The sequence below is a fragment of the Mus caroli genome, unplaced genomic scaffold (genome assembly GCF_978045245.1).
Source record: "Mus caroli unplaced genomic scaffold, Mus_caroli_1 scaffold_2, whole genome shotgun sequence".
Classification (NCBI taxonomy): domain Eukaryota; kingdom Metazoa; phylum Chordata; class Mammalia; order Rodentia; family Muridae; genus Mus; species Mus caroli.
The window spans coordinates 38,340,591-38,367,794 of record NW_028227257.1 but is presented as its reverse complement, the minus strand read 5'-3'; the positions used below and the strand labels follow the sequence as shown (position 1 = coordinate 38,367,794).

Below are 27,204 nucleotides of genomic sequence, written 5' to 3'. Positions count from 1 at the left end.
CCACTCCCAGTGAAGATGTTCAATTGTTAACCTATGAATTTGAGAAAGTATAAAGATTCTACTACAATTTAGGGAAAGTTACTACCTAGATCTAGAGTATTCAAACTTTTTTTTTAAAATGCAAACAGCCCAAGACTGTAGAAGTTTAGTCTGGAATACAAGGAAGAAAATGCCATTGAATGAGCTTAGAGTATGACATTTAAGACTGTAATATGTTTTGTGTTTTATGTTTGTAATCTGTCAGTTAGGGCAGTCTTTAAAAGGTTAAAAATCCTAGTTGTGCAATAGCACAGAGATTTAAAAATCAAAATTGAATTTGATTCTCATTATTTAAAACTTTCTACTGTTCATAGTAATTTCAGACAGTTGAAAAATAACATATGTTTTCCTCCAGCAACAATTTGTAAGAATTATTTATGATAAAGGGATATGCGAACCAGATCAAAGCTACTGAAGTCTCATTAACCCTGGATTTGTAAGAGAAACAACAGTGATATTGCAGACATGGGTTTATTTTGAAATGACAGAAATTCCCTAACATTTGAAGGCTGGCTTCCTTACTGCTACCAAGGCTTATTTTTTTCTTCTTTCTTTTGTTATCCAGTTACATATTGAATATTATAAATTATTGGCAACAGGCCCAGAAAAAGAGATGACTTTTAGGGGAAAAATCTGTTACCTTAGATTTGTACACTAAAAAGGTCAATTCACATTTTATTATTTAATTAACATTTTTATGCAGGTAAAATATATGAAAATGTATGGGGATAAAGGGGTTGATGCTTTCTTTTGTCCTGGCTAGTTTTTCTTCTCTTGACAGAGAGCAAAAGAAAAGCTTCCTGAATAGCTTAGTTCTTCTTAAGATTTATATATTCACAAAATACTACATAAGAGTGTGCTCTAATTTGTTATATGAATCAGTTTCCTGATTCCTATTTAGTTACACAGACACCAAACAAAGAGACAAATGAAAGGATTTAGGGGCAAACACTGTGCTCTATTGACTAATGAGTGCAGGGTCATGGAATTGAGATCAGCAACACACTAACATCACTTACTTACTCAGGCATCCTCAGGGCACTTTGGATACAGAAGTAGAAACCTCTGATTCTGAACACCTCATAGGGTAATTGAACAGAAAGGCCTAGAAAACTAATAGCTTGTTGAGTAATGACACTATACAGAATTGATTATTACCAACATATAAATTACAAAAAGTTAAAATAGACATTCATTCTCATATAAGTAGAAAGTAAATATGGAGGAGTAATTGTGTTCCATTCACTGACAAATGGTAAACAAATCAGGCAACAAAGGTACTGGAGAAGATATATTTTTTGTAGCAGAATTAGGATAGAATTTCTAGGTTAAATATGAAACTAATTAGTTTCCTACAAGACAATAAACCTTAACATTCAAACTTAACATTTTTTAGGATGCAAGATTTTTTTTTTTAATTATTTTTCTTTCTCTTGAACAAAATCCTAAGAAGCGGCATGTATCATTGCTGATTCTGGTGGGTGTTTTCAGTAGTGATCGGTGAGCTGCGAGGAATACTCTTCCAACTTGAAGATGATTGGTTGCTTTCATGAGACATTGGGCTGGTCATTTGTTTATTTGTTTGTTTGTTTATGTTTTATTTTCAGGTTTGTGGGATAAGTGTTTTAATAAAAACAAGGGACAGTAGTGTTATGGCTTAAATCATAAACACCATACCCCTAAAGACCACCTTGTGTCCCATTTTAAAGACTTGATCATCGGTGTTTGATGCTATCTAGACTTGGCAGAGAGGCTGAGAGGTAGAAAATCCTGGTGGGAAGAAGCTGAGTCAATAATGCGAGAATAGACATCTCCAGACAGATTCCCTCTGTTATATATTCCCATGAAGTGCAATTGTACAATATTGTTACAGACCCACAGCTACAAATCCCATAATCATGGACCGAAACTTCTAGAACTGGGACACTTTTTTCCCCTCTTTTTAATATTTTTTAAGATGCTTTACTCAGAGATTTTGTTATAGGGAAGGGAACTTACAGGCATAGTGTTGTGAGGTTGCCATGTCAGAAACACAGCAGATTTGTGTCATTGCAGAATATCAGGATATATTATGTCCTGTAAATTTACAAGGTTAGGAATCTTGATTGACAGACATCTGTCTGTTGACCCTGTTTTCCTGGATAGCTCTGTGGAGGTAAACACAGGTTCTTTTATTCAATTTTAGTTGCAAATTAACATTCAGACCTATTGGCTATAAAGGGCTAAGGGACCACAGCAGTGTTTCAGAGGCCTGAGCTAGAGGCAGTGAAGTTAATAGATATGCAAATGAAGGGTTTGGGGGAGGAGGGGTGGGTAAGAAAATACTGTTCAGAGGTCTCTCAGAGTCACTTTACTGTTGCAGCTCCAGCTGCAAGGTCAGAATCTAGCAGTCTGGGCACATGGGTTTATGGGAGAACTAGATAGGCAAATAAGACATGCATGACGATGAACAAATGGAAATTTGGGTATCTTGTCAACAACAGAAAGTGACTGGGCTGAAGCCTCTGGGATGGTCAGATATGCTCTGCTTATTGGTCCATCAGTTGTCAACACACAGGTTGTCAAATGACAGGTTAGTAGAGTTGTCACCATTTCAATGTTAGGTTGCCACCTCTTTGTAGCATCCAAATGAAGTAGATACAACTTTTCTTTACTATGTGGTAAGTTCTAAGGATTGATTCATGATAGGAACTTAACACACCAATATGTTCCTTCTGTCCCAATCTTCTTCCTCGGTGTATAGGGGAGTTCTCTTTCTATCTCCAGGAACAAATCATTTATCAGTTTGTGTCATGCGCATTCTGGAAGACAAACAGTGCTTGCCATGGGTTCATCGCCATGCTGAAAATGAAGTCAAATATGCCTGTAAAATGGAGCCTTTCCATGTAAGGACCAGTCTGGCTATTGTAATTAATATATTGCAACTCAGGCCAGGGCATAGCCTGATCTCACTATAGAACGTGCGAGAGAGGAGAAGGATGAGATTTCAAATCAGTGAAAGTTAGAAGAGAAATATCTCACACAGAATTCCTATAAATGATGGGGCAGAGATATTCTAGTTATATTCTCTCTCTCTCTCTCTCTCTCTCTCAATCTCTCTCTCTCTCTCTCTCACACACACACACTCACACCCCACAATTAATATGATCTCTAGTATGATGCCAGTTTGCCTACTGTGATGCTGTCTACCACAATAGTCTCAAACTCTACTGCCATTTGGAACTATGGGCCCCAAATTAAATGTGTTTTATAAGTTGCCTTGGCCACAGTGACTTATCACAGCAATAAAGAAGATAGGAAGGGATGACTTATGGGATATGGAGTTGGGAAATGAGAGGGAATACTAGGTGATCCCTCAAGTCACTTTATGAGTAATCTCATGTTTTATGATAAATTATTCACTAAGATTAGGTCAATTTAAAAGAGATTCATTTGACATTTTGTCCCATCTAACCTAATGCTCAAAGAACCTCACAGTAAGAAAGATTATAGGACAGTCATGACATAGCAGTGCGGTTGGTGGAAATTCATAAGGCTCTCCCCTTACATAAAGCACCACCAGCAATCAATGGCTGCAGAGAGAGGGAGCAGCAGTTTTCTCAAGGTTTTAATCCACTGACAGGTCATCCCATCCCTATTCGTCAGCTTTAAAACCGGTACATACAAGCGACACTAAATGGGCTTAGTAGATGTATGTATGTGTGTGTGTGTGTGTGTGTGTGTGTGTGTGTAAAACAATAATATAGATTAATTCAAAAGGAAGTGGGGTTAACAAAGGAGGGGCTGGAATGTTAGAAGTGGGGAGAGAAAGGATCAGACATGATTTAAATACAGAATACATGTATGAAGTCCTCCAATAATAATTTAAATTTCTCCATGCCCACAAGGAGCTATGAATCAGTTGTTTGAAAGCTCTAAACATATTTATCAGTGAATCTAAACTCTATCAGAAGAAATACAACACCAGTGAGGATAAAGGCAGTGACTAGCTGAGATGGAGCTGATTTAAAGCCTCACAGTATTAAAGCAGAGTTACACCATTACAAACCGGAGCTCTGAAATGCCTGCCTCTCTCTAAGACTTTCTCCCTCTCTCTTCTCCAATATGGAAAGTAACCGGGGTGGGGAGCAGCATCTGACCAGGCATGGAGGATGCATCTGAAAGAAATATCCCAGTAAGTAGAGCAGGATCTGTGGACATCTTGTTCTCGCAGGTTTCAGACAAGACATGCGGTAGACAGGTAGGGGTGAAATGGGATCGAGTAGAATTTTACAAGATAAATCTCAACCAGAAACTATTAATTTTTTTTATCTCAAATTAGCATTGATTCCTGTAGTCAGTAAATTGTGACCCATCAAACTGCTCCAGCTTTTCAGTGATGGTTTCCAAGAAGGGGGCAGGGCAGGATCATATAGAAGCTGTTGGCCTGGCTACATGGACTGCCATGATTAGAAATCTCCAGCCCCAATTTAAGGCAGTGTACAATCAAGGGACCTCTGAATAAAAAGTTAATGAGACATCACTCTAATAACCCATTTTTATAGCTTTTATTTCTGCCATCTTTTTTCTTCTTCAGTTGGCCCTCGGTAGACAGTCATTGGATTTATAGTATTCTACATTGATTCTAAGAAAAGCCAGTCTGGAGTTCACATAAAACATGTCTAATGTTTCATGTGGTCTTCTAGGATTAATTAGGGAATAATTCGATGGGAACACTCTAGAATTTAATGCTATCAATAATGTTTGTTTAACTCAAAATATGAACTCTTTTTTTTTATTTCTCTCTAATTGGGCAGTTTCATGTTTTGCAGAGAGGAATTAATAAGCAAGTTGACTCTAATTGGCTTGTTTTGACTGAAGGGTCTAAGCTTTAAAACAAGGAAGCTTGAACTTGTGTAACTTAAAGAACAAAAATGTATCTTTCCTTAAAAAAATTTCATTGCGTTTTCCTAATTTTTCTTTGTAGGTGACTTAAGCATCTTGGATCTTTTTAGATAAAGAACAGGACTTAAACTTTTAGGGGAGAAACGGATTCTAACAGAAATAGTTTCAATTTGCATAAAACAATTAGCTATAATTAGCATGCAAGTTTTAATGATATTGTATTGTGAAGCTGATTAGGCCTAGGAGATTGGAAATTCAAGTCACTTCTATTGTTTATTGTATGCAAATCTAGCCACTTAGCTTTAATTAGACATTGAAACCCAGAACAATTATCAACAATTGCTTTAGTATTAATGAGCAGTGTGAACTGTCAATCATGACTTTTTAAATGACAGAGACTTAAAACCAGCTCATGTGACATCCGAATTTTTGGGCAATGAAGTCAAATCTAGGCCAATCTGGCTGAAATGTTTTTCCCTCTCTTTTGCCTTTTACATCATTTGACATCATTTTGCTCTGTAACATATAATAGAAGGTGGCTCAAAAAAGATAATGAAGAAGTTCAAAATCAATTGTAGTCTTTTAAAAATGAAAAGTAGTGTTTTTAGCAGATTAATAAGGAAGATGGCTTTCAGTCCTATATTTAATGGGTTATGATGTGTTGGAATTCTAAAAGTTTTGGTAGGTTGTATTCCTCTAAGTTATTGAAACATGTTATACCGTGTATATTACAATGAAAATCATTCCATTTAACAATTGCACTGTGATGTTCTTTTAATAACCTGATGGCACAGGAGAAAATGGTTAAATATCAATTGATTCTTCTTTGGCTACAGAAATTACAAGGAGGTAGCGAGCCGCAGGTACTTAGCAAATGGCAAGCTTATCTGTCATTATGTCCCCTGTATTCTCATCCTGCCTTAGTAGGCCTGTCCCCAGTACACATTCACACTGTCCACTAAAAATAAATTTAGCCTAATCAGGACAATGCAAATAACCTTTATTTGGGGTTAATTAGGATCCAGGAAAACAGATTCAGGCATGATTGAAAATCTGCAGAAGTGTTTCAAAACGATGGCTGTGTTTATTGCTTTAAACTGCAAAGTGCATCGGTGATTATTTCACTGTGGTTTAACCAAGAATTAGCAGTGCACTTGAAAATGTGAGGTTCTCCTATGAAACAGAAGTGTAGTCTCGGTTTCTGAGTAGCTCAGAGGGCTTAATTTCCCAGAAGAACAGCACAGAGGTAAATGTAAGGTTACCAGCGAGGGAGAAGAAAAATGGGGTAGATTCAGCGAGAAAGGATTGATTCCAGCTGCCTTCAGGTAAGTGCTTTATTAAGAGATGCTGGCAGGCCAATGATGCAGTGTGGTGGTCATCTAAAGCAAGGGACACATTCTTAAAAGGTTTCCAAAGGGAGAAGCAGATCCTGTACTGCAAGGAAGCAGGCTTAGTTAATATGTGACCTGCAGTACTGGAATTTGTCCTGGACAATGGTTACTCCATTCTCTATGTCTCTCTTATCTCTCTCTGTCTCTGTCTCTCTCTGTGTCTTTTTTTGTTCTAGGAATTAATGGGTCTGCTTTTCTAAGATGCCACAGGAAGAAAGACTACGGGGTTTGACGTCTTTAGCAGTAAACAGTTTAGGAAACCAGTTTGGACTGACTGGTCTTGTAAAAGACCGCTCTTGTAAGGAGCATATTCTGCACTTGATCTTAGCCAAAAGGCTGAGAAACAATTGTAAGGAGCATATTCTAGGTATCTGTTCAGAATTTCAGTTAATTCCTGACTAAGCAATGCTTATTGAGAGTGCTGGGAAGGAATGCTACTCCAATATGATGCTCCTCCCTGGCAATTCCTCCTGGCAATACTGAGTGCCAAAATGACTTCTTCCTCCTTGGCAATACTTACTCACCAATGACTTCCTCTACACACTTTCCCAGTGCCCTTCCTACCTCCAAATGGGACCCAGGGCTGGAAGCACAGTATCTAAACAAACAAATCCTATGTTCCAAAGTTCACCATTTATGGGTGGTCCTCGAATTCAGTCATATATTTGCTCACACAAAAGAAGAAGTTGTCACGTGAATCATTTATTTTCCAAATAACATTAACTACGTACACAAATAAAATTGCCTTTTAATTGTCCAACTTAGGAGAGATAACTCACAAGAATATTCCAGTTAAATTTATATTTCCTATAAATATACAAACCACATGCCTGTTACTTTCTGTGCATTTTATTTACATTCTATTTTTTTTCTTTTATATTCACACTTTGCCTGAACCTTCTCTCTTAAAAGAAAATAAACTGCTAAAACCATTGGTACTGGCCTTGTTCTGTTTTACATTAGGTTGGTATGTTAACACAAGGAATAAAAAAGTTACTGGCCACCATTTCTGCAAAGGTTGATTTCTGATTTCTCTAGCTTCTGTTGTGTCTGGGTTTCTCTCCTCATTTTTCAGAAAAATGACCCTTGGTAGCCTAATAAATCAGCTAATAAAACTTTTTAGCATCTGTTAACATTCTCTGAGCATGCTACAGGCGTGTCCAATGAAGTTGCTAGGGAGCACAGTGGAGGAAGTAATGGAGTAACACTATCAGGTTTTAAAATGCTGTAGGAGTTCAGTCTTCCCATTAAGAATTACTTGTAAATATTTAAATTGCTGGTGTAGATTGAGCAGAATTGAAAAATTGTGGGTATTATTTTCTCAAATGTTTCTTAATAGATTTAAAAGAAAAACCCATAAACTATGACTAATACAAATTCAAGTAGTCATTTGAAAAGTTTTAATGCTCTCTTGTTCTTTAAATACCCACGCAAGAATATAAAAAAACATCTCTTCCCCCACCCCCCCAGGCTTTGAGGATATCTATTCTTTTGAGACAGGGTTTTCCTGTGTAGCCCTGGCTGTCCTGGAACTCACTCTGTAGACCAGGCTGACCTCAAACTCAGAAATCCACCTGCCTCTGCCTCCCAAGTGCTGGGATTAAAGGTGTGTGCCACCATGCTACCTGAGGATATCCATTCGTATACTCTTCCTCTCTAGGCTATGCTTGGACCATTGTTGCTTTCAGAAGGTTTCTTTTAATAGTAATGGACTGTTTCTCAACATCAACTCTAGTGCTAATGGCACATAATGTCAGAGTCACAGATACACAAATTAGTAACCCCTAGTTAGAGAGGGGGTTGGAGACTCTTGCTGAGTAGATATTATTAGGTGTAATGAAACCTCAGCCACACATACAAACATTCTCTCTCTCTCTCTCTCTCTCTCTCCCCCTCTCTCTCTCCACACCCCTCTCCCCATGGGCTGTTTTTTTTTTTATGTATGTGTGTGTGTGGGTTGTTTCGTTGTTGTTGCTTTTTACCTGGGACCTATAGTTAGGCCCCAGCTCTTATCTTAATTTCCCTTTTCTTCCTCCAATATAGAACCTAAATCCTACACATTTAAATCCCTGACACTTTGTTGCTTAAGACTCTTCAGTGGGCCCCCATTGCCCCTCTGCTCTTGTCTTCCAAACTGTTGACTCCACATATTTTTAGCAGGAACATTTTTCTTTCTTTCCTTTCTTCCTTTCTTTCTTCCTTCCTTTCTTTCTTTCTTTCTTTCTTTCTTTCTTTCTTTCTTTCTTTCTTTCTTTCTTTCTTTCTTTCTTTCATCAAGGCCTAGAAATGAGAAGTGTTTGCTTTCAAACTGGGGAAGGATAGGGAAATCTAGGCTTTAGCAGGATGAGGAAACATTGCTTTTGTGTATCAAGAGACATTGTGTGAACAATTTGGGTTTGATCAGAAAATACAGAAAGAAACGCCTAGGAGTTAAACTGTGGGCCAGAGTGCCTGGGAGAGAGGTCATAGTGTAGAGACAAAGGCCAGGCTGCCCTATGGGTAATATTTTTTCATCCTTCAACTTTTCATACATGTCTGCTTTACACAACTGTCAGTCCATCTCTTTTAATTATGAAGGGCATACAGAAGAAGTCCAAGCTGCTCCCTGGACCATTCTCACACATCTAGACTCTATGGAAGTCTGCTCAAGTCTAGAGAGGCATCAGGTTTTGCTGTTTGATTCTCTGTCGTCTGACAAGATTATTCAGTTTACACAGGACAAGGTCATGCTCTCTGCCATTGTTATATCCTCAGCCTCACATAGTGCTTAGAACAAACTACGCTTCAGGGAACATTTCCATACAATGTGTAAAGTGGACACAGGATGGGATGGACTCAAACACTCATTCATGCTTCTGACTCAACTCTCAAGATGCGAGAGCTGTTCTAGAATCTGTTTTGGTCTCTCTCCTCTCAAAAATTTCTAGACTTTTCTCCTGCAGATATGGAGACTCAGCAGAAATGAAAACAGGAATTCCCTTAGCAGGTGGAGGTTTGCAAGGGGTATTCAGTATTCTATACTCTCTTCAAGAGAAGGAAAAGATGTCCAGAAAGGTTTTAGGTTGGTTTGGGCTTCATCTATTTGAGAGACAAATGCCCAAGATAATATGCCAGAACAGAAGAAATGGACTACCAACATGGTGTTTGAGATCTACAATCTTGATAATTGCTTCTAAGAAACATTATCTTGAAATTATGATTATCTCAGATTATTTAACTTGAAAATGAATTACAATTTCCTCCCACTCTTTCTTATTTCCCTCCCTCACTCCCTTTCTCTCTTTACTTTTTAGCTGTGTTTCTTTATATGAGTTTGGACATAAGAGTCTTAGAGACTAGAATTCTCAAGAATCATAGGTAAATGGGATTTGAGTGCCCATGTTCCCTTTAGAGCCATGACCAGGATAGCAAGTGGAATTACCACCTATAAACTCTTCAGAAAAAAAACTACCTTCCCAACAGCCTTGGGGCTAGGAAGCAGCAGGCCGTATAATAAAATGACTGTATTTTTCATTCTGTATTCTGTTTCTTCAGAAGAGAACTGCTGCTTGAGGTAGCACCTCAACAATCCAGAGTTGTAAGATTCCCATTAGCATCTTCGAAGCAATGGTCACATTTTCCACATCCTTTGCATATCCTCTTGACAGAATGTATGTGTCAGATGGGAGCTTGTTCAAGATTTGTACAGAATTTTGTTGGATTTCCTTGGGGCTCTCACAGTTCCATGGACTGCACTGTCTTGGTTAGTTAAAATAGAATCACCATTACATCCTTCCTCGAGGGCTTGTCCCCTGAACCCTTTTTATGTCATCAAGCTTGGGGTTCACAAGTCATGTCTGGCCACCCACCTTTGATAAGCTAATTAAATAACCTAGTTCAATGTAGAAAGCTGATAAAGAAGATTTAATGAATATGGCTGTGTTAGGAAAGGGGGCAAAGATTCAGGGAATTTCCCAAGTCCATCTTCAATAAACTAAAATGAGATTAAAGATTTAGTAGATGCCCAAAGGTATGCATGTCTAAGCAGTCCAAGTCAAGGAGTGGCCCTGTCTGCCATTGACCCATCCTTGTCTGGCTTCAGTCTCATCCTGGAATGTTGCCTGACAAAACTATGTAAACATTTTTTTTTTTTTTTCTAGGAGATAGTTTCCGCCTCTGGCTGGGGAGCCTTTTCTTCTCCCATCTTAAGATTCCTTGGGGGTGAGCTGGCTTTGGTGTGGGCTGGGTTGGGGTGTGATGGTGATGATATCGTGATTCTCCTTTCTTTAGGGGATTTGTCTGCCAGCACGGTGATACACAGAGTCTGCCTGTTAAAGATATGTGTCTGGGCCAACCATGCCAAGGCATTCTTAACTACATTGTCTGCCTACATTTAAGCAAGATTTCGCTTTAGGATTTGAGCTTGTCATTTCCTCCTGGCCTTCTGTACACCAGTTACTAAGCTACCAACAACCACCTCCTGACTTAGCTGACCTATTATTCATTTCCCTCCTAGGACGGCCGTATGGCTGAGATACACTCTTTCCAATCAAAGAAAAGACAGAAACGTAAAGTGTATTTTAAGATAAAATAGCTGGCTACCGATAAAGACTGTTTAGCCGAATGCTCAGGCATCAAATGAGTGGAACTGATAATCTGAAAGATGAGTATCTGTTCTACAAATTGTCCCCAGTCCTCTCTATTAGGATTTGCCATAGCAGCGGTGATTGTAATTGCCAGGAGCGTTGGGCAGGGAGAACCTGAAGGGATTTGTGAGGCAGACACTCACTCCTGTTCCAGCTGTATCTGTCTTCTCAACACTTCTTCCCAGCCACTACCCCTACAGCGCCCTCACCCTAAACCCTGCCTCGATAACAAGGTTCCCATTTACCCCTTTTAATCAATTAATTAATTCAATATTTATTTGGCACCTGTTAGGCCCCCTGTGAGATAATAGCACCTTAAGCTGTGATCTCATTTAAGTGAATTTGCATTTATTAAAAGACGCTGAACGAACTAAATACTTTTAAGTCTCAAACGTAGCAAATTGCCAGTGATTACAAGCCCACTAGTGGGCAACACTACAACAGGCTTCAAAATAGAGCAGCAGGTAAAGGCCCAGAGGCAGATTTCCTGAAGGTAGTAAAACTGGAGCATTATTGTCTCGTACTTGACAAGTCAGTTTTTGTAACTATGCTCTCTTTGACAAGAGGAACTCCCAAATTACACAGGCCTCTAGTGCCATGAAATTTGGCCCCCAAATGACTTAATTATGATAAAGGCTGTTATGGCAAGATGCCACACATGAGGCAAGCTGTAAATGGTAGAAATGTCTTCCTTGTCATTCTGAAAGACAGAAGACTGAGGGCAAGGTAGGAACAGATGTGGCTTCTGCTCAGGCTCCACTTTACAGGTCAATGCAGGAATCTTGTTTCTGTATCAACACATGATATAACACAGAAAGGACCCATTTCGCAAGGACACATTTAGAGGCCCATTTAGTAAAAACATTAGGAAGGCTCTAGTCTCATGAGGATGGTTACCTCCTGAAGTCATCACGCTACATGGATTTGGGACTGACACAGGTACTTAGACCATAGAAGATCTTTCATCCATCCAACAACATCTAGAAAAGTAAGATGAGGTCGAAATAATTGACCATCCCATTTACCAGCTTCTAACATAGTGTTGGCACGTCATAGGAGTGCAACAAATAAGACTTGCCTAGAGCAAGAGCTCAAGAGAATGCATTGGATGTTAAACAAATGTACCAAATACTTACATGTGTATGTAGATATACAAGTTATATAAATATATATTATATGTGGATGTGTTTACATATATATGAGGTACTCCTTTTCCTAACACATAGTACAGGTTTAGTTAATATTTGGTAAAAAAAATATTATTAGTTTTGTAAGCATATAAATGAATGAATAAATGGATGGATGCATAAATGTATATGTAAATAAGCAAATTGGAAATGCCTTCAAGATTACATACTCAATCTATTCCAGTCTTCTCTGTATCTCAACATCAGGAGTAGCCCAGCAAGAGTGAGCCCATCTGTGGAGCAGAGGAGATGGTTCAGTGATTGAGTCTATTTATTACTCTTGCAGAGGTTCTGGGTTTAGTCCCAGCACCCACATGGGGACTCACACCCATCATTTCAGTCCCAAGACATTAAAATCAATTTTGCTGACCTTTGAGGGCAGCAGGCACACATCTGGTACACATACATAGATGCAAGCATGAGATAAAAATCAGATATGAAATAAAAAGAAATCAATTTCCAGAGTAGCTAAGGCCTTTGCCTTACAGTCTGTGGTTCCCAATCAGGCTGTTTACAGAGGCACAATTTGGTGGTAATCCTAGACTTCCATCTGCAGACGTGAAGAAGTAGAGACCTGGGATCTGTTCCCATTCCACCCACCAGAACATTTATTATAAAACACTGTTTAATACAAAGTTATATTCTTAGGGAAAAATGGAAAAAAAAGCATGTTTGAAAAACCAAGCTTATTAACACCAGTTTTTTAGTTACACTAACCATTAAACAGTTATGTATTTAACCTTTGTAGTCTTAAAGCCCGCTAAAATGTCTAATTAGTTAATTAGAAAAATAATTATGTGCTACAAAGGAGATCTGAAAATCGTGTATGGATGCATAAAACTGGCATTAGAATAAATTCCTATTTTGGGGCTGTAATGCTGTCTTGAGGCTTTAGTATTTTGTAATTCTCTATAGTCCTTAAAGTGTTTTCACAGAAAAATGTTGGATGGTTTCCCAAAGTCCTCCTTATCTACCTCCTAGTGTATATCAAACAACAACATTGGGCTTCCCTACTCAAGTCATTGTTGGACTTGTGTTTTGTAAGAGGCTACGTGCTTGGATGACCTTCAAAAATTCATATAGTAGGAAATGATTTTATGGAATCATTGTTCCCTTGTCATGAATCAATTGTAAATGGGCTGTTTTGATGATGATCAGTTTGTAAGGAATTCCACATGGACAGAAACATGTCTGCCACCAAGATTTGACTGCTCTTTTCTTTGTCTTCAGCACTGCATATAGTTATCAGTTATATCCACCATCTGAGTAGTGAGAGCATGCCGTATAGAAGCAACCTCTCAATGCAGAGTGCAAGTTGGATCAGGGTAATTGAGCATTCTCAGGTCACAGAGAGAGCAGTAATCTTTCCAAATCTGGAGACAAAACCAATCGATATAATGTACTTCCAAATAGAGTACATTTTATGTGGCATAATGTCTGCAGGTACCAGCCAGCTTTCCCATCCCAGGCATGCCCCCTCCTTTGATTTTCACCTTCCTATATGTTAGTCTGGATCTTTAAGGACATTTGAGGAGAATTTACATCTGTTCACTCTTACTTTTGTCCTTGAAGAAAAACTTCAAGGGACACCCTTCACTTGTTTCCTTGCTTCACTAAAAGATGATCTACAGTACTGACTGATATTCTCAAAATGACAATTCCTACCCAAGCCAGTGTTTTCTCTATAGTGAATTACAAAGAAAATGAAAACCACCGAGGAAGGTGAGTGTATGCTTTTAAAGAAAACTTCTGAAAGGTCATTACATCCTTAAGGAAGGGAAAGGATGATTCTTCTATAGGCCTCTCTGTAGGTATTAAGAAGGAGGAGTCCAGAGGGAAAGCACAGGTAGCTGGATTCTTCAGTGCTTCATGGTGCCTGGATATGATTATTGGTTCTCACAATTGCATGCTTTGCTTTTGAGGACACAGCTGATTGGAAATAGTGGAACACTTTAGAGGTTAAAGTCTGACAAAAACAAACAAACCAACAAACAAAAAAAAGTATGTTTTAATCTTGTCTTTCCAGCTTCGTAGCTACAACTGTGGGAAATAAATTTGCTTATATTGGGATTCAGTTTCTTGAACTTTTAAGAGAGAATACTTAGTACCTACCTGGCCATGTTGTGGGAATAGACAATAGGTCCTGATCACAGTGATTAGTTGATGTTTAAGCACCAAATAGGCAGTAGCCCATGACTATCTTTTCCCTTCTGCTAAGGGTAAAGTGACATGTGGTTCTAAACAAGAAACAAAACAATTTCCCCTAACAAGAGGACATCGAGAAATTAAAATGGACCAGACAAAGTAAAAATAACTAGTGTAGCTTTGAAACCAGGGCTAACACCAACACCAGACATGATTATGAATCTATAACATGAATGAGAGCCCAGCTGCAAACACCAGTTTCCTTTCTTTGCTAGCAGTCTTTGCTGACTGATGGTGTTTTGGATGGATTACAGTTCAACTCTTAGAGCTCAGGGTCCACAAGCACCGACACTGGATTGGTTGTCATAGGCAGACACACGCAGCTCACCTTGACATGGGTGCTTTAGTCAAAATGTTTGTGTCTTTCACCCAGACCCTACTCCAGAAGTAAAACTGTTGGCACTCTGATTTTCACTTCACTCTTATTTCTCTGAGTACTCAAGGTGAGCCAGTAAAGTGGAACAGTTTATTCCTGTCAGCTGGTAGGACCGTTCTCTTTCCTGTGCTCTTTTGAAGTTGTGACTCAGCAAGAATGGATTTTATTTATTCATCTATTCAATATTAAACACGGATTTTATGTTACAGTTTCCTACGTGTTGATATGAAATGATGAGCAAAGGATCCTGGTCATGGAGCTCATTTTTTTTTTTTGCCTGGAATAAAAAAGCAAACTAACAATACAATGCCACAAATAATTCCCACAGTAAAATTGTTTAATTGAAAAAGACAGTTGCAGAATCTTCTATTTTCTTGGATCCTTAATTTATGCATCAAAAGAATTTTAATCATAATGTTAACTCAACATAAGATTCTTGAGTTCTTCCATGATCAGATTGGATCAAACAAAATTAAATTAAAGAAACATCTCAGTATAAGATTTGACACATGTAAATACTCAAAAGATCATATCATTTATTATTGTCTCCATTAAGATCACTGCCATTAACTTTCACTTGTGTAAATAACTAATTTTAAATTATCCTGATATAAAAAGTGCCTGCAGGGAGGGGTCAGTAAGAGGGTTCAGCAGGTAAAACACTTACTGCATAAGCCTGATAACCTACGTTCTGTCCCTGGAACCCACATAGAGACTGAAGGAGAGAAGCAACTCGACAGTCCTCCTCTTACTGTCAGTCACATGTGCTGTCGCTCAGGTATGCCACAATAACACATTCCTAATAATAATTAACTAATTTTATATAAAGAAAATAATGTTTTTACGGTGTTCAGATGAACAACACCAGACAAGAGTGTATTGTCTGCTCATGAGATTCTAAAGCACAATGAAGGACAGCCAACCCATACTACAGTTAGCCTCTATCTTAACCAAGACAAAGGGAAGCAAAGTGCAGCTTCTCAGTTGAAATGTTGTATCGTGGATTGTGAGTCTGTCCCAGTTAAATTTCAGGGGAAAAAAACCCAAAACAGAAACTTGGTAGGTTGTATCCTTAGGAACTGATTTTCTATTATTTAATGTGTAGGAAACACATGTGCGCTCACACACACACACACACACACACACACACACACACACACAAATCACAGTTGGCCATGAAATATCTATTTTTTTGAAATCAGGCTGCAGCTCTGACTTTCCTAACTGGGGTGACCATGAGTCTTCATTAGCAGATATGGTGTCTGCAGGAAGTGGCAAGGCTGGCCATGGAGTCTCAACAGGCTCTCGATCCTTGATGTCATCTTAGAAGTCATATGAGTCATTGTGAAGAGGCCAACAATGAGGGTTCAAAATGCCCAGAGCCCTCCATTCACGGTTATCTCCCAGGACTATCAAGTTTTCTGCACTGTGTAGAACACTGTTAATGCTTCCAAGGAAGATATGAACACATATCAGAGTTCCTACCTTCAGGGAAGGATGTTTCTACTGATTAGTTATTGAATGTTTTAGGAAAAAATATATAAACTAACTTCTTGTTTTATTATTAGGGAAAATAGGATTCTACTTAGCATGGATATTATTACCCCTGACCTTTAAATGCACTACAAATGTATAAGAATGGGACCTACATAGAAAGTAGGGAGAAAACAGAATGCTAGAAAACAAGTTTGTATTCTGTGGGAAAAAAAAAATGACAGAACACCAGCATATGTACAAAGGAGAGAGTCTTAAAGTGTTTTGGAATAAGAGTCATCAGTTAATGTGATGCATTTAAGATAAAGAAGACCAGTGAAGCAACTACGTTAAAATTCTGCTACTAAAAGCAGAAGACCTGGGATTGTAGGGAGGGATGGCACTGAGGCATCAGTGTATACATAAGATCACCCTTCTTTAACCCCTGCATATGCCAGTAACCCATCTGATGGCTTTGTGGAGGAGGTGAAGCAAATGGGGATCCATGTGACACCTCGGTTTTCAGGTGTCCATTAACACCTCTTGTTAGTCTTTCAACAGTTCTCAGGGAAAACCCATTATACAAAGATCTTGGCCCTCCCCGTAATTTAAGCCCTCCATGGTGAATTAGAATGATACTATCTGCTATTCACCAAGCAGCTCTTGTAAACCAATTGGTGCCTTTTCTACTTCTTTCTAGCATTCCTGTTCTTTTGAAGGTGTTTTCTTTATCTCATAGGTAAGGGACTTGAGACACAGAGAAGTTAAGGAGAATACCCAAAGACACAAGGCTAGAAAAATATAGCATGGGTCACTACAGACTCAGAACTTTGGGCAAGCTCTCTGTAACTTTTCCTTTTCTTTTTGTAGGTGGGAATCGAGTCTTCGGTAGAGGCAGGCAAGGCTCTATCTGTTAGCCACATCCCCAACCCCAAGCCTTCCAGCAAAGTCTAACCTTCCTACAAAGGCTTTAATCCTGAATTTTCTACAGAGTCATCTCCATTGTGTCTAACCTCTTACGGATAAGAAATAATCAGTTACCGTACTTCAGTTAGTAATGGCTGTTCCCGTTAGGTTGGCTTTGGTGTATCTGTCAGCCTCATTCTCAGGGTGAGGATTTCCCTTCCTTCACCCTTTCCTGCTGATCTACCCCAAGCATCCCAATTTCTCTTCCAGACACAGTATAGGGCCAAATTGTCAGAAGCCTATGTCCATGAATATAATGCATGCATTGTTAGTCATCCCAAAAGCAGGGTAAGTTTTATAACTATAACTTCACTGTAGCATTTCAATGAAGCTTGCTATCCCTGAGATCCCGGAGGTCTTTTATTCTGGCCTATGTACACATTTATTGCCACACTGAGGAATTTATTGACCTACTATATGTATTTTTTTCTTCCCAGATGCTCTTATTATACACTACCCTATTTTTCCTCTTCTCAGATCTCTAATGTGTTATTACAGAATGACCTTGAAAAATTAAGAAAATGAACAAGGATTCCTCATCTTCAGAGACTAACTATTCCCCTAGCTCCTCTCTCGGTTCCCCAACCCCCCCCCCCCCTTCCTGCTTCCTTTCTCTGATGCTTAGAAAATTTAAATAACATACATCAAATTATCCAGCCAGTAATTTAATACAACTTGAATTTTCTCATACCAGAATGCTTCCCATTGCAGTGCCAGAATCACTGGAGCTTATTTCAGCCAAGTCTAGATATCCTCTGCTGGAATCAGCATTTTAACAAGACCACAGGCAATTCTAGCCTCTAATGTTGAGAGATGGAAACACTGGCCTAGATTAAAGAAGCCTGTTAGTGACTCAACAGCCTTCTTTCTGGACTAGTAAAAACTGTTTTCCCTCCATTACTGAATTACTCGAGATTAAATCACCAGTTCTCAAATTCAAGAGATCTCAGTTATCTTGCTGGCAAGTGAATTGAGGGCCAGATTTTGATCCATTTTGCCAATCAATAATTAATAGCGAGAGCTGTAAAACACAATTTAAGTTTTCTTTAGGATACCAAGAATTGGAACTCAGGAGACATGAATTAAAACAGACAAAGGTCCCAGAAGAGAAGAATTGAATTTAAGGGTAAAGAACCTACAATGATGGGTGGAGGTAGATGCTAGCATCTGAGGCGTTCTCTCTCTCTCTCTCTCTCTCTCTCCTTCCTCTTTCTCCCCCTCCTTCTGTCCAAAAAGATAGGATACCATCTCAGATATTTCTTCTAAGTTTACAAGTTCTTTCCAGTGAGGTGTCAGAGAGAGGGACTCGAGGAAAAACTTTTAACTTCAATCAAGAAGAAACAAACAATGTGTTTTCTACCACTGGATTTTGTGGTGTATTTATGTTAGAAACAATGGTAATTCTCTTGTAACCATGGTGGGACAGTTGCCAGTGGCAATCTTAAACCTGGTAAAGATGGCAGAGGAAATAAGAAAAACAATCGTTAATCCACCTGGCTTCAGGCTTTCTGGCTTTTCTGGAAAAGAGCTTTTCGTGGTGTTTAAGACAGCAGAGGATATAACTTGCAGTCCATTGCAGTCAATGCTTACCAGTCATATTCTCATCTGATGATAAATGTGTTACGAGAAGCAGTATCAGCGTTTTTGCTAAAAACTATGACAAGTGCAGTCACATGATCCATGGCAAGATGCTCAGTTTGAAGATATTGATGAGTCTAATGTCTAATGTTGAAGTTCGTCTCTTGTGGCCAACTTCTGCGTTCCATCAGTTCTTTGCTTGCATGCCTTTCTTTTTCTTTTTTTTTTCTTTTTTTCTTTTTTTACTTTTCTTGTCACTTTTTTTGTATTTTTTACCCTCATAAAATTTTGGAAAAGCCATATAAATTGAATTCCTTTCAAAATTATTTTTGAATTCTGCTAAGAACACAACAATCAGTTAGGAGGCTAGACAGTAAAACTCAATTGACAATGAGAAGTCAAGAACAGAGATCCTCCCGATTTGTAATGTAGTTATTTTGTTCTGATAATTTTATGATTAGACATTCTCATGTCTCAATCTTCCTCATATGAAGACATGTGATATTATGCAGAATTTTTCAAACAATTAATAATATTGTTCTAAAACAACAGAGGAGAAAACATTTATTTAATTTTACTTAGAACATTTCTGACAAATTAGTAATGAAAACTGTGGCAGATTACATTATGAGATTTGTAGCAACTCCCCTTGATATCATGGGTATTGCTTAATATCTCTATTATTAATATCTCTATTAAAATTTAATAATTTTAGGTCTCATTCTCAAGTAATGGTAAGAATTGGCAAAGATGGAGATTTTTGTCTTTTCAAGTCTCCAGAACAAAGAATAGTATTTTGTAAATCTGAGTTAAAATGTGCTTCAAAATCTCTTTATTGATCACGCCTGCTATCTGCCTCTCTTAAAGGAATACATTAGACATTGGATCATACAAGTAATTTAATTTGACTGTATACAACCTAATAGGACTGTATAACATTTCATCATAGCACGTGTCAATTCAAAAACATTTATACAAAAGTAGAAATACAATAACCCTGCCTTATCTCAGGTTGTATGTGTATGTGTGTGTATAAAAATTCTGTACATAGACACAGAATTTTTAGTTACTTGTAGTCAACCACTATTGAAAATATTGGATGGAAAACATGTATACATATGCATATATAAGCCACATTTATATAACTTCTACTACAGTATGTTATTATTATTATATTTTAATATGATTTGTGACTATCTTCTATGTACACATCAAAAGTTAAACCATGTAAAAGGTTTTCATGTATAGGGAAAAAACAGTAATCATGGCCTCAGAATTCTCAGATAGCCACTGGGAATCTTGAAATTCCACAACTAAGAGAAAGGGCTGTAATTTGACAAAATACAATTCCCAAGTACCATCTTTCAGCTGCAGATATCACTACTACATATTTTCATTGGTTATTATCTATAGCATAAACCCTCATTCACAGCCTCTGAACCTGTCTGAAGCCAGTCTTACTCTGTCACTCATCTGTAAATATGTTCATGTACTTTGACAAAAAGCAAAGATTTTAAGATATATCACTTTAATAATACTGTTGCTCTGACAAAATAATATGAATTTTATTTTCCTTGATGTCACCAGCTAGTTATTAGTATTTTTTTTACTTATAATGTTTCTGAATGCATAGTTTATTTCAGTCATATTCTTTTGTTCTTTTTAATCTATTTTGTTAATCTCAGCCCCCTCTCTCTCCCTGTGTTCATCCATCACTATTTATTTTTAACCAATCACAGTTGTTTGTGCTATAAAGGTGCATTTGTCTAGATTTGGGGATTATATATTCAATCGTATGTCTATTTGCACAATTACATCATGTGGTTTCACTCAACAGGTACTCATGTAGTTTTAAATTATTAGATTTGTATATAGAATACTGATCTGATTCAGATAAAGATAAAAAGATAAGAAGAACTCACAGGTAAATAAAACTGTATTTTATCAAGATAAATAAATAAAATCTAATTTGATGATGCTCTATTTCCCATTTGTGCTCTGAATTTGGGGTAAAGTGACTTTGGTTTATTAGAAATTTTCAATTTTAGCCCCTATATTTTGGAAATAAAACTTTGCTGTATTTTCTATGAAATTCATGCTGCAGCTAGCCTAGTAATTTTCCCAAGAGAATGAAGAAGATTTTCTCAGTTCTTTGCTGCATGTGTGACCATAAACATACTAGGTCCTATCTGTGGCATTTTATCATCAATAAAATATGCATAACTGTGCCTGTGTTAAGAAAATAATATTCAAAGTATATTGATACTTAGAATGACATCATGTTCTTTCAGTATTACTTTGGAGATATATATATATATATATATATATATATATATATATATCTTACAAGCTGTGGTCCAACTAAGCCAACAATGGCTGGCTGTGAACACAAAGTCAAACAATTCAGTTGTTCAGTCCCTGAGGTCAGACATCTCAGCTGGACTCTAGTATACACTGGAAGCCTGAAGAAGTAGAGCCTAAAGACAGTGAAAGGATGGACTTGCTAGCAAGGCAAGAGCAAGCAAGCTAATACCATAAGCTTCCTTCTTCCATGTCCTTATATAGATTCCAGTAGAAGGCATGGCCCAGATTAAATGTAGATTAAAGATCTGGATAAAAGGTATATCTTCCAATCTCAAGTATTCAGATTTCAAGTGGATCTTCCCACTTCAAATTAAGTAGAAATCCCTCAGGAGAGGCTGCCTTCCCCATTTTGGCTTTTAAATAATTCCAGATTTAGTCAAGTTGATAACCAAAAATAATCATCAAACCTTGGTGAGTGTTGTTTTTATGTCCAATTTAATATTGCCTGTGCATTCTTAATAAATGGGACAATTTTATAGAACTCATGAAAGAAGAAATGTTTCACCCTTTAAACACATTACCATATCAGTTTGGTACACCATGATTTACTTGAGGTTTAAGTATATAGCCAAATAATTAATTTTTTTCTATCAGACAGCCTTAATGGCAGTAAAGTCCATTAGTCAATATCAGTATAGTGTTCTGGTCATATATTATGCTGTTGTGAATTTGTCAGTATAATCTGTTTATGTACAACCTTTTTATTTTATTAGTTACATAACTCTGACATTGCATAAAAACTGCTTTTGAGTATAGGTTTTAGTTTGAAGGGTGTTCTATTCATATGTGTATGTCTTATATGTATATATTATATATAATAGTTCTAGATCATTCATGAAAATAACATATATTCCTCTTTTCTCCACCTTTCAAAAACTCTTCCGTAATCTATAACCTTGTTTCTGCTCAATTTCTACCTCACTAGTTTGGATAGAACTAAAAAAACAACAACAGTAAAAAACAAAAACAAAAAAAACCTTTCTTGTTTAGAAAATGAAATGTAAAATTCAACTACATTTCTAAATGCTGAACAAAACAGACATAGAACAGATGAAAGGAAGAAATTTATCATTAGAGGAAAAAAACATTTGCAGGGGTTTTGAAAGGCAAGCATATAAGGGCTGTGAATTAAAAGGGGAATGGGGATTTAATTACACACACACACAAACACACACACACACAGAGAGAGAGAGAGAGAGAGAGAGAGAGACAGACGGACAGACAGACAGAGACAGAGACATACAGACAGACAGAGACAGACAGAAAGAGACAGAGAGACAGAGAGAAACAGGGAAGAGAGGAAGATCGAGATAGATGCCCTGATATGGTATACATAGGAACACATGTGTTTAGAATGGAACCATCATAAAATTGTTTGTAAATATGCCCAACTATGTATGCCCTCTTTTTGGTAAGGAGGGGCGTTTTTAGTAAAAAGTAATTCATACTTGATACTAATTCATACAAGTTTATTACAACATATATACATATTTATTAAACAGTTTATGTGGCCCTAGGCTTAGGATGCAAAGATACAACATTGGGAATTGACATTCCCAATAGAGGAAAGGAAGGAAAAAACCTATTAAACAAATGAATAAAGATGTGATATGTTTTATATAAGTTGTTGAGGATAAAATGAGGTGACTATTTACTAAATAGTAAAGCTATTTTGGTCCAAGAAGATAAAGTAATTAAATTTCAATCTGTCCAAGTAAGTATAAACATTTCGGAGTATATACCCTCATGACTGAATGAATCTGCACTATTTTACATCTTATGAAAGCTACTGCTCTCACTAAATAATTTTGATAGCATTGTAGGAGCCAGAGGGTTTTTTTTTTATAAGGGTAGCCATAACATGGAAATAGATACATATTAAAGAATATAACTGCTAACCCCCTTGAAAGCACTTTTTATGTTGAAGAAGAGAGAACCTAAATGAATTTCCCTAATCAAGATTCCCACAGTTCCATGGCATCTCCATATATATTTGTTCAACAGAGAAATAGAATGTGTAGCAATCTTCTCTTATCAGCTTAGAGTGACTTGTCAGAGGAGGGTTATTGTCCCATAAATTCAATTTACATGGAAAGAAATGTGATTCTTATTCAAGGTCATTAAACTACTAAGAAACGTTAGGTCTTATAAATAAAACTTTAATCTGCTAAACTAGATGCAAAGAGAGACAGAGAGGAAGAGCTATTTTCTCAGTAAATATTATATAGCCATACTTTATCAATTAACTTTTTTTTTTTTTTTACTGTGAACAAAATTTAAATGCCATGGATAAATGATAACTTTCATGATGTTTTCCAGCATTGTGATCTCTGTTACCATGGCTTCTTAACAAAGATGTTAAATCATTAGAAGTCGTATTTCATGATAATTAACTGCAAATCTGGTAATATTACTGATTTTCATTTGGCATGAAATGATGAGGGAGAACCACAAGGTTTATTGGAGGTACATGCCAGAGGACAGAGCGACTTAATGTATGTGTATAAATCTTATAAAACTGCCAACTGGACAGCACTTTATGATGGTCATAAATCCCCATTCACTCTTTGATAGTGACAGACAGGGAAGTCTGCAACAGAGACAGTAAACTGAGAAGGAAAGTCTCACTGAAAAAAGCACTCCAGGTCTTTTTCTTTTTGTGGGTCTCTTTGCTTCTCTTTCTTATTTTATTGTACAGTATCTAAACAGCTTCCCATTCTTAAGATTGAAACAATTAAAGTCTGCAGCCTTATTAATTCTGTCTTATTAGATGCACTTCATTGTGAAGTATGCCATGATGATTTTATAATTAAACTGCTATTAGCATTTGTTACTTTAAATTATTGTTCTGTCAGTGTTTCTTTGAAGTTCAGGAATTGTTCAGGAATCTCATTCAAGACTTTGTTTTGGGAAGTGAACAATGGCCATATTGTGTCATATTGTGTCATAAATATTTGCATCCTAACCTGTAAAAAATACAGGGAGTGTTAGGTGTGGTGAAAAGGATACTTCTTAGGAAGCTAGATTAGCTGATGTGATTTTGTACCTCTTAATAAGCAATTGGGATCATGACCACTGTATTAATAAAGGCTGTCTCTATTGCAAATGATTGCAAAACAAGAAAAAATCTTGGCTCATTTAGTCGAAACTGCATAGTTTTCTGCAAGGCTCTCATGAGCAAGTTGCTCATCACGGCCAATTGTAGGGCCAATTGTATCAGAGTCCTGTATACTCTGTAATGTGCTTATAAAAAGATAAAGAGTTATAAGAATATATTCTTTGGGGATGTGGTGAGATATGGGAGATGGGACTGCCTCAGCAGGACTGTGCCTGAGGGACCAACCACACAATGGTATAGTATAGAATAAAGTTTATTCAGGGCATGGGAAGGGGAGTTAAGAGGGTAGTAGAGGAAAAGAAAGGCAGTAAGAGGGAGAAAGTAGAGAAGTAGAGACCGGCTATGACCACGCGGAGAGAGGGGGCAAGGGAAGGGGGAAGGCAAGAGCCTACTTACTTATTGTTAAAAGTTCCCCTTTACCAGTTAAAATCTTAGTTACTGAAATATATATATATATATATATATATATATATGGATTATATATACATTGCATAAAAAGTATGCATTTCACAGAATAAATTAAACTAGAAGCTTTTACTATAAGGTGAAATTTTATTTATCTTTAAAATACCAGTTTCTGCCAGGCATGGTGCCGCACACCTTTAATTCCAGCACTCAGGAGGCAGAGGCAGGCGGATTTCTGAGTTTGAGGCCAGCCTGGTCTACAAAGTGAGTTCCAGGACAGCCAGGGCTATACAGAGAAACCCTGTCTCAAAAAACAAAAACAAACAAAAAAAACCAACAAAACAAAACAAAACAAAATAACAAACAAACGAACAAACAAAACAAAAAAAAGTTTCTATCAACTTTGTTTTATATTTTAATTTTTTTCTTTTATGAAGATTTTTAATTCTTTAAATTTTATTTCAAGGGGTTGGCACAAAAGACAGTCACCCTGCAGACTTGGCAACTACCATTTCGTTCAAAGCTGATTCACTAGGATTTCATAGAGATGCCATTGTGTAGGTGCAATAACTGCTTAGTGAGGTGCTTTATGAGACACTCAGGATTATGGATCCATAATTTGCATTCACTGCAAACACTGTAACAACTTCCTTTGAGCCATTAAAATGAAGGTATTAGAGGGTTGTTAAGGCCTCCACAAAGCACTGAAATCATAACAGGTTCATTTATTGGAGAAAATGCCAGCAAGATACAAGCTAGCAGTACAAACCCAGGTCTCATCTGCTCAGCTGTAACATTTTTCTTTTCCCAGGCTCACTGAAGGGAAGAAAGAGTTGTGATTTGAGCTGATTGGAGGCCCCCACAATCACATCACAATACACTTACTCTGCCAGCCTGTCTTTCATCCATTCATTCATTTCAACACTGGGGTGCAGGGCCAGACGCTAGAGAAACAATAGGTCACCCCTACAGCCTCTAATTGGAGGAATGGATCCATAAAATATATTTGCAATAACGTGAGAACCTGAAATGATGAGCTAAGTGCAGAGTGGTTTCTGATGCTGCTGAGAAGACAGAGCAGTGAAATGTAATGGGACAATTGCAGAGAAGAAGGCAAAGGAAAGGAACTTCCAGGCAGTGAAGTTAATAAGTGAGCCTCCACTTGAGAATTATGTTGTGAATTCAGCTCAGTGGGAGTCACCAAGCCTGGCAAATTCTAGCTCTAGCCCTTTTGCTTCCATCTGCAGGATTGCTGATTTAAAGACAAATTGAGTTAAATGTGTATCCCATAATAGTGTTGGCTTGGGAAGAAAAAAAATCCCATGCATGTCTCTGAAAACTTAGATGAAAAAGAATCCCTAGTAATGGCACAATTCCATATTAGTGGCTGATCTTTACCATTTGACCTTTGAGAATTAATAATGATATCTTTCATATATCTACATACCCTCACAGAGCTCTAGGCCTTCAGTTGACCAACAAAGGACAGTAGTTATTATCCACTGATAAAATCTGACTTTTTGAAATCTTTAAATAATTATATATTTTTTTATATGTGTAATCACAAACTTTTGGCCAGTGACTACAGGGCAGGAGCTATATGTATTTATTGCAGCAATATCTTTGTATTTTCTTTGCAATAGTTTATCACAATATAGTCCATTGATCTCGGACATTGAATCTTCCTGGCTCAAGCACTACAGTTCTGGGATTGTGGGTGTGTTCCACCACCACACCGGGGTTCAAATCAAGCTTTGAAAAATTTGTGAGACCCTCTTGCAGGTGCACAGGAAACCAAGTAGTATTATTAGTTTAAAGAAATTCATGACAGCTTCATGACCCAAAACTGGAAAGCACACTGTTGCACCTGCTATGCATCGAAATTAATGTCTGATCTCATGTGTTTGCAACGTATAAATCACTGTTGTTTCCAGAAAAACAAGAGCACAGCCGGATATCTATGAATGAACCATCATATTTCATGACTCTTAATAATAGCCAGCCCCATTGTTGTTCAGTTGAGTTCTTTGTCTTTGCATAGGCAGACTTCACCTCTTCTCTTTTATCCATGTTTTAATTGAAACAATAGAGCTAATTTTATTACCCAGGTGAAAAGTTTTAACTCTGATCTTCTCATATTATCTGACCTTATGTGAGCTAATGAACTTCTCCAGTCTCCAGTATGGGTGATGCCAGTGTCTGCCTCATATAGAGCTGGTGTCTGATAAAGTCCAACAAAGGATCAAATATGAGGCACTTTTTAATGAATTATTTTTCCATTTCTCCTCCCCTTTGTTTTATCACTTACTCAGAATCAGCTTTACAATGTATTTTGATTTATAAACAAAACTAGCCTTTATGTTTATGACTTAGACTATGTGGGAATTTAGAAACATGAGAAAAGAACATGTCAGAGAGTCAAAGATCTGGCCCCCCCATTCCAGATGCTACCACTCACTGTGAACTTGGGTACTTCATTTCACCTCAACACTCACAGACATGCAATCGCTTATAGTTACAAAGCATAATGCCATCACTATGGAAGTATTTTAAAGATATGAAATTATGAGTTGTAGGATCAAGAGTTATATGG

General features: G+C 37.4%; 1 protein-coding gene and 1 pseudogene across 9 annotated transcripts in view; one reads left to right on the top strand and one right to left on the bottom strand.

Annotated features, from left to right (window-relative positions):
- Macrod2 (mono-ADP ribosylhydrolase 2) overlaps window positions 1-27,204 on the top strand; it is a 2,026,591-nt gene that overhangs the window by 1,190,724 nt on the left and 808,663 nt on the right. The window lies entirely within an intron of this gene.
- LOC147005796 (U2 spliceosomal RNA) lies at window positions 6,496-6,662 on the bottom strand (annotated as a pseudogene).